This window comes from Bufo bufo, chromosome 7 (genome assembly GCF_905171765.1).
Source record: "Bufo bufo chromosome 7, aBufBuf1.1, whole genome shotgun sequence".
NCBI classification, from domain to species: Eukaryota; Metazoa; Chordata; class Amphibia; order Anura; family Bufonidae; genus Bufo; species Bufo bufo.
The window spans coordinates 213,994,558-214,004,575 of record NC_053395.1 but is presented as its reverse complement, the minus strand read 5'-3'; positions in this window follow the sequence as shown (position 1 = coordinate 214,004,575).

Sequence of the window (10,018 nt, the reverse complement as noted above, 5' to 3'; positions counted from 1 at the left end):
GGCCTAAATATGTGACAGTGGCCTGTTCTAGTGGTGGTTGACGTGAAGCCTGATTCTCTGCTATGACATGAAGATAGATTCTGCGCTGACATAAGGCCAGATTCTCTGTTACGGGACCTCTCTCCTCTGCCTGGGTGCCTGGGCCTAAATGTGTGACAGTGGCCTGTTCCAGTGGTGGGTGACGTGAAGCCTGATTCTCTGCTATGACATGAAGACAGATTCTGCGCTGACATAAGGCCAGATTCTCTGTTACGGGACCTCTCTCCTCTGCCTGGGTGCCTGGGCCTAAATGTGTGACAGTGGCCTGTTCCAGTGGTGGGTGACGTGAAGCCTGATTCTCTGCTATGACATGAAGACAGATTCTGCGCTGACATAAGGCCAGATTCTCAGTTACTGGACCTCTCTCCTCTGCCTGGGTGCCTGGGCCTAAATGTGTGACAGTGGCCTGTTCCAGTGGTGGGTGACGTGAAGCCTGATTCTCTGCTATGACATGAAGACAGATTCTGCGCTGACATAAGGCCAGATTCTCTGTTACGGGACCGCTCTCCTCTGTCTGGGTGCCGGGGCCTAAATATGTGACAGTGGCCTCTTCCAGTGGTGGGTGACATGAAGCCAGATTCTCTGCTATGGCATGAAGAGACTGATTCTCTGCTGACATGAAGCCATATTCTTTGCTATGGCATGAAGAGACTGATTCTCTGCTGACGTGAAGCCAGATTCTCTGCTATGGGACCTCTGTCCAATTGATATTGGGTCATTTTTATTTTTTTTATTTTTATTTTAATTCATTTCCCTATCCACATTTGTTTGCAGGGGATTTACCTACATGTTGCTGCCTTTTGCATCCCTCTAGCTCTTTCCTGGGCTGTTTTACAGCCTTTTTAGTGCCCAAAAGTTTGGGTCCCCATTGACTTCAATGGGGTTCGGGTTCGGGACGAAGTTCGGTTCGGGTTCGGATCCCGAACCCGAACATTTCCGGGAAGTTCGGCCGAACTTCTCGAACCCGAACATCCAGGTGTTCGCTCAACTCTACTTTTGACCTAAATCCCTAAAATCATTTTTAAGAACTCTCCACCTTCTTCTAACTTTGTTATTGGTTCCGATATGGACCATGACCGCTGGATCTTCTCCAGCCCCTCCTAGTAATCTGTAAACCTGATCCGCAATGTGTCGAACTCTAGCTCCAGGAAGACAACACACTGTTCGGTGATCACGGTCTTTGTGACAGATTGCCCTTTCTGTACCACTAATAATAGAGTCTCCCACTACCAGCACCTGTCTGGCCTGCCCTGCTCTCCTGGTTCCCTGCTTACTGGAGCTGACATTCCTCTGACTGGCAGAGGAAGTGTCCGGCTGCAGCAGTTCTGTCCCTGAACCGACATTTCCCTCATCTGCCAACCGTGCAAACTTGTTAGGGTGTGACAGATCAGGGCTAGCCTCCCTGGCACTCATCCCTCTACCACGCTTTCTGTTACCCAGCTAGCTACCTCACTTTCCTCAGCCTCCTCGCTTTCACCCTCCCCCTCATCTACCCCATAGAGTGCTTGCTCAGTGAGCAGCAAACTCTTTTCCAAATTGTCAACGCCTCTCAGTGTTGAAACTCGCCCGTTTAGATACTCAATTTGTGATTCCAAACGGGTAATTTGCACACATTTTTAACAAATACAGTACAGAGTACAGACCAAAAGTTTGGACACACCTTCTCATTCAAAGAGTTTTCTTTATTTTCAAGACTATGAAGGCATCAAAATTATGAATTAACACATGTGGAATTCTATACATAACAAACAAGTGTGAAACAACTGAAAATATGTCATATTCTAGGTTCTTCAAAGTAGCCACCTTTTGCTTTGATTACTGCTTTGCACACTCTTGGCATTCTCTTGATGAGCTTCAAGAGGTAGTCCCCTGAAATGGTTTTCACTTCACAGGTGTGCCCTGTCAGGTTTAATAAGTGGGATTTCTTGCCTTATAAATGGGGTTGGGACGATCAGTTGCGTTGAGGAGAAGTCAGGTACATACACAGCTGATAGTCCTACTGAATAGACTGTTAGAATTTGTATTATGGCAAGAAAAAAGCAGCTAAGTAAAGAAAAACAAGTGGCCATCATTACTTTAAGAAATTAAGGTCAGTCAGTCAGACGAAAAATTGGGAAAACTTTGAAAGTAAGGGCTATTTGACCATGAAGGAGAGTGATGGGGTGCTGCGCCAGATGACCTGGCCTCCACAGTCACCGGACCTGAACCCAATCGAGATGGTTTGGGGTGAGCTGGACCGCAGAGTGAAGGCAAAAGGGCCAACAAGTGCTAAGCATCTCTGGGAACTCCTTCAAGACTGTTGGAAGACCATTTCAGGGGACTACCTCTTGAAGCTCATCAAGAGAATGCCAAGAGTGTGCAAAGCAGTAATCAAAGCAAAAGGTGGCTACTTTGAAGAACCTAGAATATAACATATTTTCAGTTGTTTCACATTTGTTTGTTATGTGTATAATTCCACATGTGTTAATTCATAGTTTTGATGCCTTCATTGTCATGAAAATAAAGAAAACTCTTTGAATGAGAAGGTGTGTCCAAACTTTTGGTCTGTACTGTACATCAGACAAGATGTGCACTGGATTGCGCTATTAATTATGGAACACATACTAGATGGGGATTACGCGAGAAAGAGAAAAATACCATATAGGGCAGTAATAAGAAACTGATTTACTGCAGTCCCCCACTGAAGTCCCTTAATCTGAAATCACTTCATCTAAAGTTGTACACTTATACAAACACACACTTAAATCAAACACACGACGAGCAAACTCGCGTTATATTCCTGATTATATAAATGGAGCTCTAAAAACCAGCCTGTTTTGCTTCCACGGGATTCAAAGGGCACACGGACAGCCAGAGTATATGACTAATTTATGATGAGTCCTATGCCTCATGATAAATTAGCTGCATCCTCCAGAAGCACAGGAGAGTTCAATGACTAGAGTAAAACACCAGTCTTTGAGAATATCCCTTTTAAAGTTTCAATTGAGAATTAAGGCAGAGTATGCAAATATTCTTTCTATCTAGAACTTATTTATTTATCTATCTATTGTGTTTACTTGTTTTCGTTAGGAATATGATGTCCATATTCCCTAACAGAATAAATTGACAGGGTTTCTCTTTGTGAGACAGCTGCTTAAAATCATAGTATGAGGGTTGCCTGCAACCACCACTAGAGGGAGCTCACTACATACTGTTTACTGTTGAGTTTAAAGTACAGAAGTGTCCTTACCTTTCCTCTTACCACAACATATCCTCCTGAGTGTGTGGGGTCAGATAACCTGCTTAAAAAAATAAATAAAATTGTGACATTTTGTCATGAAATGTCTAATCTAGATGTATCTACATATAGCCACCCAGTGTGTTTTTGTGTTTTGAGTATCAGTCTGAAAAGGATTTTACTAGCATACTGCAATATTGTGTTGAATGTGTTTCATGGAAATTGAAGAATTTAACCAAATTCAAGCTGCTGTAATGGTAAACATCTTTACTATTGTTGAGCAAATCAACTTCGATCAGAATTGCTAAATTTAATTTGCTGCAAAGCCGAATTTCTTTGTGCTTCGAGGTTACTAATTGATTTTCCCTGGATGGCAGTAAAAAAATTAAGATCCCAGCAAGTTTAATTAAGCTTATTTATTTATTTTTGCTATACTGTATAGTTTTGAGGGAATGGTATTTAACTAAGTGGACATTCATCTGAATTTCAGTAAAAATTAGATTCTTCACAAAGTCAAATTTCCTCGTGCTTCGCGGTAACGAATCGCTTTTCCCTGAAATGGCGTTAAAACAAAAATATATATAATTATCTCATCCATCTGAGTGCAAAGAGGCCGCTGTGGCCATCTTGCTTGAAGATTCAAAGCAAAATCTTATACGCGGTGATGTATGATGTCACTACACTGGCCAATGTGATGATGTCATCACGGGCTGAGCGAGATTTCTTGCCGGACCTTCGATCAAGATGGCGGTGGCTGGCTCTTTGTGATCAAATGGATGAGGTAAGTATGATTTATTCTTTTTTATTTTTTATTTTACACTTTAATGGTAATGTCAGATTCTCAGACGTCGCGATCAGCAATAAACACGGGATCTGAGAGGTACAATAGCAGGGAGCATTGCAATCGCCATTTCCTGTCATTGCATCCACTACTTAAAAAATGTAATTTAAGTAAATTAAATTTAAGTAATTTATCATGAAGTACATTTTTTTGTAAAATTCTGAGAAGCAGTCGAATCCAATTTTACAATAGTTTGCTCATCTCTAATCTTTATCAACAGTGCAATATGCTTCTCAGCTCCCCCTAGTGGCAGTTTCAGGCAGTCAGTATGTCAGCACAGGGATCAATGATCCTAAACCCAACTGTTCTTCAAAACAGTATATTCACATCATGTTCTATTCAGACAGAAAAACCAAATGAGTAAATTCATACATAAAACAGCTTAACTGTTCATCTGTGCAAACATCATACGCGTTTATCTGACAGCTCAAGTGTTTTTATATTTACTTGAGTAGAAAAAGATTATCTGGAGATTTTACTTTTGTTGCGGTAAACTGTCAGATGAAGAGATTATGCCTCTCCCCAAAATTTCCATCTGTCTGTGAGATGTTTAGTTGGTGGGGGATGTTGAAATTGTTTTCTCACGTTGCAAAAGAATAAGAATATTTTGTTAACCACTGAAGTACGAGTTATCTAGTCAGGTATAATAGCTGTGTTCACACTGTGTTCAGGCAGAATGTTTAACCACTTGCCGTCCATCCATTGGCTATACGTCCAGGTGGCTGGCACAATTGTTCGGCGAGCATGCTCCTTCCCGCTACGCAGCCAATAAACGTGCAGTTAAGTACTGCCATTCACTGTAATGCCGTAGCCATGTTGGCTTCTAGCATTACAGTGATTGGCTGCCCGGAACATGTCATTAGGTGCTATATAGCACCCGATGACACGTGTTCGGCTCACTATTAGTCAGGGAGAGCTGGAGAGCAGAAGGGAGAGATAGTGTAGGGAGTGAAATAGCAATATTTAAGTTTTTATACTTGTTATAGACCCAAAAGTCCTTTTAAGGACTATTGTGTGTGGCAGCAATATATATTTTAGGGCAACCTGTACTAAATTGCTAAAACTTGTTATAGACCCAAAAGTCCTTTAAGGACAATAGTTTTATCTGACAGCAATATATATTTTTAGCGCAACCTGCGCTAATTAGATTGCAATTGTTTGGCCACTGCAGACAGCATCATTATCTGCGCTACATCTTCTGTCTAACGTGTGCGCAGTCTAAAAGTGTCCGTGAGATCTAGTGTACTTTTTCCGTAGACGGTGTCCGCTGGGGACAGTTACATTACCTGCGCTACATCTCCTGTATAACGTTTGCGTATCCAAAATATCAGTGACATTCAGTTTAATATTTTTTGCCGCTGGTGACAGCGACATTACCTGCGCTACATCTCCTGTGTAATGTGTGCGCAGCCTAAAAATATCTATGACATCAAGTGTACTTTTTCTGTAGAAGGTATCCGCTGCGGACAGTTACATTACCTGCGCTACATCTGCTGTATAACGTTTGCGTATGCGAAATATCAGTGACATTCAGTCTAATTTTTTGGCTGCTGGTGGCAGAGACATTACCTGCGCTACATCTCCTGTGTAACCATTGTCCACCCGAAATATCAGTGACATTAATTCAGTGTCATTTTTTATTAGCTGCTGGTGACAGCGACATTACTTGCGCTATACCTCCTGTTTAAAGTGTACGCATCCTAAAAATATCTCTGACATTCTGTTTACTTTTTTGCACATACACTTACAAAACCTGCGCTACTGTACGTGTGACATAGTTGCAAGCAAATATACCATTTAATATGCGCAAGACGAGCAGTAAGGGACGGGGAAGTGGCCATGCTGCTGATGGTGCATGCAGAGGCCGTGGCTCTGGGCGCGGTGAAACTGTGTGCACACTCATCCACGATACCAAGCTTCATGTCCCAGTTTGCAGGACGGAGCAAGACGCCACTCTCAAAGTCAGACCAGTGCGACCAGGTGGTCGGTTGGATTGCAGCAGATAATGCTTCAAATCGGTTAAGCACCACCCTGTCTTTGACAAAGTCCAGTCTCAGTATCCAAGTGTCTGGTCAACAGAATCCTCATCCTGATCCTCCTTCCACCCACCAAGTGATCCAACACTCTGATATTCCGAGGAGCTGTTTTCATCGCCATTCTTTAATTTGGGCCTCTCGCCATGAGGAGATCTTGTGCCCTGATTGCCAAACTCTGTAGCATTCACAGTCAGAAGAAGATGACGGTGGGGAATGGCAATTATTGTTTCACAAGGTGGATGATGATGATAAGACACAGTTGCCAATAGGTCAACCGCAATTAGTGTCTGAAGAACAAAGAGGTTAGGTGTGCTCACCTGGCTTTGAATGTGAGTTCCGTCGGGAACAGGACGTGAAATTCTTAACCATAGAGAAGGAAAAGTGTAATCCAGCTTCTTTATCAAATGTGGCAGCTTTTATTCAAAATTCTGCATTAAAAACCAAACAGACAGTCCTTGTCTACGTGTTTTGGATCCCATAGTACTGATACTTGCTCATGATCCTTACTTAGTGTCTCAAGAGGTTCATGATGAGGATGAGACACAGTTGTCAATAACTCAAGTTGTTGTTAGGTCAACAAGTCAGGAGAATGACCAGAGTGAGGAAGTGGAAGAGGAGGCGGTGGACGATGAAGTCACTGACTAAACCTGGGAAGGTGGCAAGCTGAGCGAGGACAGCAGTACAGAGGGGGTGGGATCTGCAGCACTGCAACAGGCTGGAAGAGGCAGTGGGTGGCAAAAGGTAGAAGACGGGCCACACCAAAAAGACCCGCAACTGTTCCCCGAAGCACCCCCTTGCGGCAATGACTTAATGACTGACACATGGACAAGTGCTTTTGGCCAGGGGCACTACATTTCCCTGACGACACACAGGATGAACGTTGTGGAGGCCGGGAGCGAGTCATACCCTGAGAAGGCACAGGTGCCTCCGATGCCAAGGATTGCGGGCCCTACTTCCATCAGAGTTTCCGCCACCACCTATGTTAGTGGCTGGAACCCCCCCTTCTCCTCCTCCTCCACTTCCACCACTGAATTATCATCTTGCAGCACCAGTCAGACATCAGTCAGTAGCTGGAAGCAGTGTAGCAGTGCAGTGGGAAAGCGGCAACGGGCCGTGCTTAAACTGATCTGCTTAGGTGACAAACAGCACACCGCCGCAGAGCTGTGGCAGGGGATAAGGGACCTGACTGAGCTGTGTGTCACAGCCAGACAGCTGAGAAGCGCTCACAGGAGCTTCTCAGATCCTCCTCCTTGAATTTCTTTGTTTTGGTTTAGTTTCTCATCTCGTTAGTCTATCTCAGCTGTCATGCAGTTAGACTGATCGCTACCCTTTAAGTTCCTCCCCATAATGCAGTAGTGTGCGGCTGATACAACTTCCTGGAGTGTGTGTGCATGCTGTTCCCAGTTCCCAGTTCCCAGTTCCCAGTTCCCTGTTCCCAGTCGTCATTCGTCTGCAAGATAAGTGCTGTTTATGTATTTATGATTTTGTCTTTTCTGGATCCAGGTGACCCTGACTCCCTCCGTGTCAGTGTAGGGAGCCGGTGGTCGTGTCCCTTCACTATTGTAGGGTCTTCAGGTAATAGATAGCCGAGGAACGTGGATATGCGGCCATCCACCTTTGGGGTGTTCGCATAGGCTGAGCAGTGAGGGAGAGCGGCAGGTCTATTGCAGGGGTCTCCCTTTGTTCCTTAGTTGTGGATCCAGAGAGACATTGTTTATATGGTATTGTCTTGTTTCCTGTACACCATCCGTGACATTATCAGCCGCCAAAACCGTCTCAAGCATGGATCCGGTTTCACTTTTGGCTGAACGCTTTCAGGGTCTTTCTTTGGAGGTAGCTGATCTCCGTAAGACTTTTTCTCAGTTTCAAGTGACCGGTTCAGCTTGCGTTCATGGAGTTTGTGCTGAGCCTAAGATCTCGCTCCCGGATACGTTCTCCGGGGGTAGTGAGAATTTTGTGCGTTTTAGAGAGGCTTGCAAACTCCATTTTCGCCTTCTTCCCCATTCTTCTGGTGATGAAGAACGGAGGGTGCGGATCATTATATCGCTGCTCAGGGGTAACGCTCAGTCCTGGGCCTTTTCGCTGCCGGAGGGGGCACGGCCCCTTCGTTCAGTGGATGAATTATTTTTAGCCCTGGGTCAGATATATGATGATCCGGATCGTATTGCTCTGGCTGAGTCTAGACTACGTCTGTTATGCCAGGGTAAACAATCCGCAGAGATATACTGTTCAGAATTTCGGAGATGGGCAGCAGATACGGGTTGGAATGATGCTGCACTCCGAAGTCAATTTTGCTATGGTCTTTCAGAGGGATTGAAAGATGCATTTGCCTTTCATGAAAGACCTACCTCCTTGGATTCTGCTATGTCTCAGGCTGTTCGTATTGACAGGCGTCTTAGAGAGAGAGGAGAGATCTCTCCTTCCTGTCATACTCAGTCCCGGGACAGTGCAGCGGTCTCATTCTGTGCACAGGGGTCTCAGTCGCTGTCAGCCCCTTCTGAGCAGGAGTCCATGCAGCTGGGGTTGATTGCCTCTGACAATAGAAGATTCAGCCCGCAGGGGAGGGTTTGTTTTTGTTGTGGAGGTATAAATCATCTGGCAAATGTTTGTCCCTCTAGGAGATTCAGGCAGTTTTCTGGGAGTAATAAAGAGACAAAAAGGAAAAAATCTTTTAAAAATGTTCCGTCTGTTACTATTGGCAGGGTTGAGGCGGAAATTGAAGGTTTTCCGTTTGCTTGTAGTTCCCGTTTTGTCCTGCCTGCTAGGGTGGCGCTAGAGAGCAAGAGCATTTTTTGTGAGATTTTTGTGGATAGTGGAGCAGCTGTCAACCTCATTGATAATCAATTTGCAATAACTCATGGTTTCCAGGTATGCACTTTGGGAAAGGATATTCCTGTTTTTGCTATTGATTCAGCTCCACTTTCTCAGAAATCATTAAAGGGCATAGTTCACAATATCCGTTTAATTGTGAGTGATGCTCATGTTGAGGATGTGTCATGTTTCGTCCTTAGCGGTTTGCCTACTCCTCTAGTGTTGGGGCTACCCTGGCTCACTAAACATAACCCCACCATTGATTGGCAAGCGAGGCAAATAAATGGTTGGAGTAACTTTTGCAGAGAGAATTGCCTCATAACATCTGTTTCTGAGGTTTCTACTAAGACTGTACCACCTTTCCTCTCTGAATTTTTGGATGTCTTCTCTGAGAGTGAAGTTCAGGGTTTGCCTCCGCACAGGGAGTATGATTGCCCTATTAATCTCATCCCAGGCGCCAAGCTGCCTAAATCTCGTTTATACAATCTCTCCCAACCTGAGAGGGTCGCTTATATCTCTGAGAGTCTGAGAAAAGGACACATACGACCCTCGAAGTCACCTGTTGCCGCTGGTTTTTTCTTTGTTAAGAAAAAAGATGGTTCTTTAAGACCTTGTCTGGATTTGAGGGAGCTGAACAGTATCACTATTCGTGATCCTTATCCGCTTCCTCTGATCCCGGACCTGTTTAACCAGGTTGTTGGGGCTAAAGTCTTTTCCAAATTAGACCTAAGAGGGGCATACAACCTGGTTAGGGTCAGAGAAGGAGACGAATGGAAGACGGCTTTCAATACCCCTGAGGGCCATTTTGAGAATTTGGTTATGCCTTTTGGTTTGATGAATGCCCCAGCCGTTTTTCAGCATTTCGTCAACAGTAGTGTTGAGCGAACAGTTCGAGCATAGTTCGGGTCCGTACCGAATTTTGGGGTGTTCGTGACACGGACCCGAACCCGAACTTTTTCGTAAAAGTTCGGGTTCGGGTTCGTCGTTCGGCATGTATTTTGGCGCATTTTGAAAGGCTGCAAAGCAGCCAATCAACATGCATCATACTACTTGCCCTAAGATGCCATCGCAGCC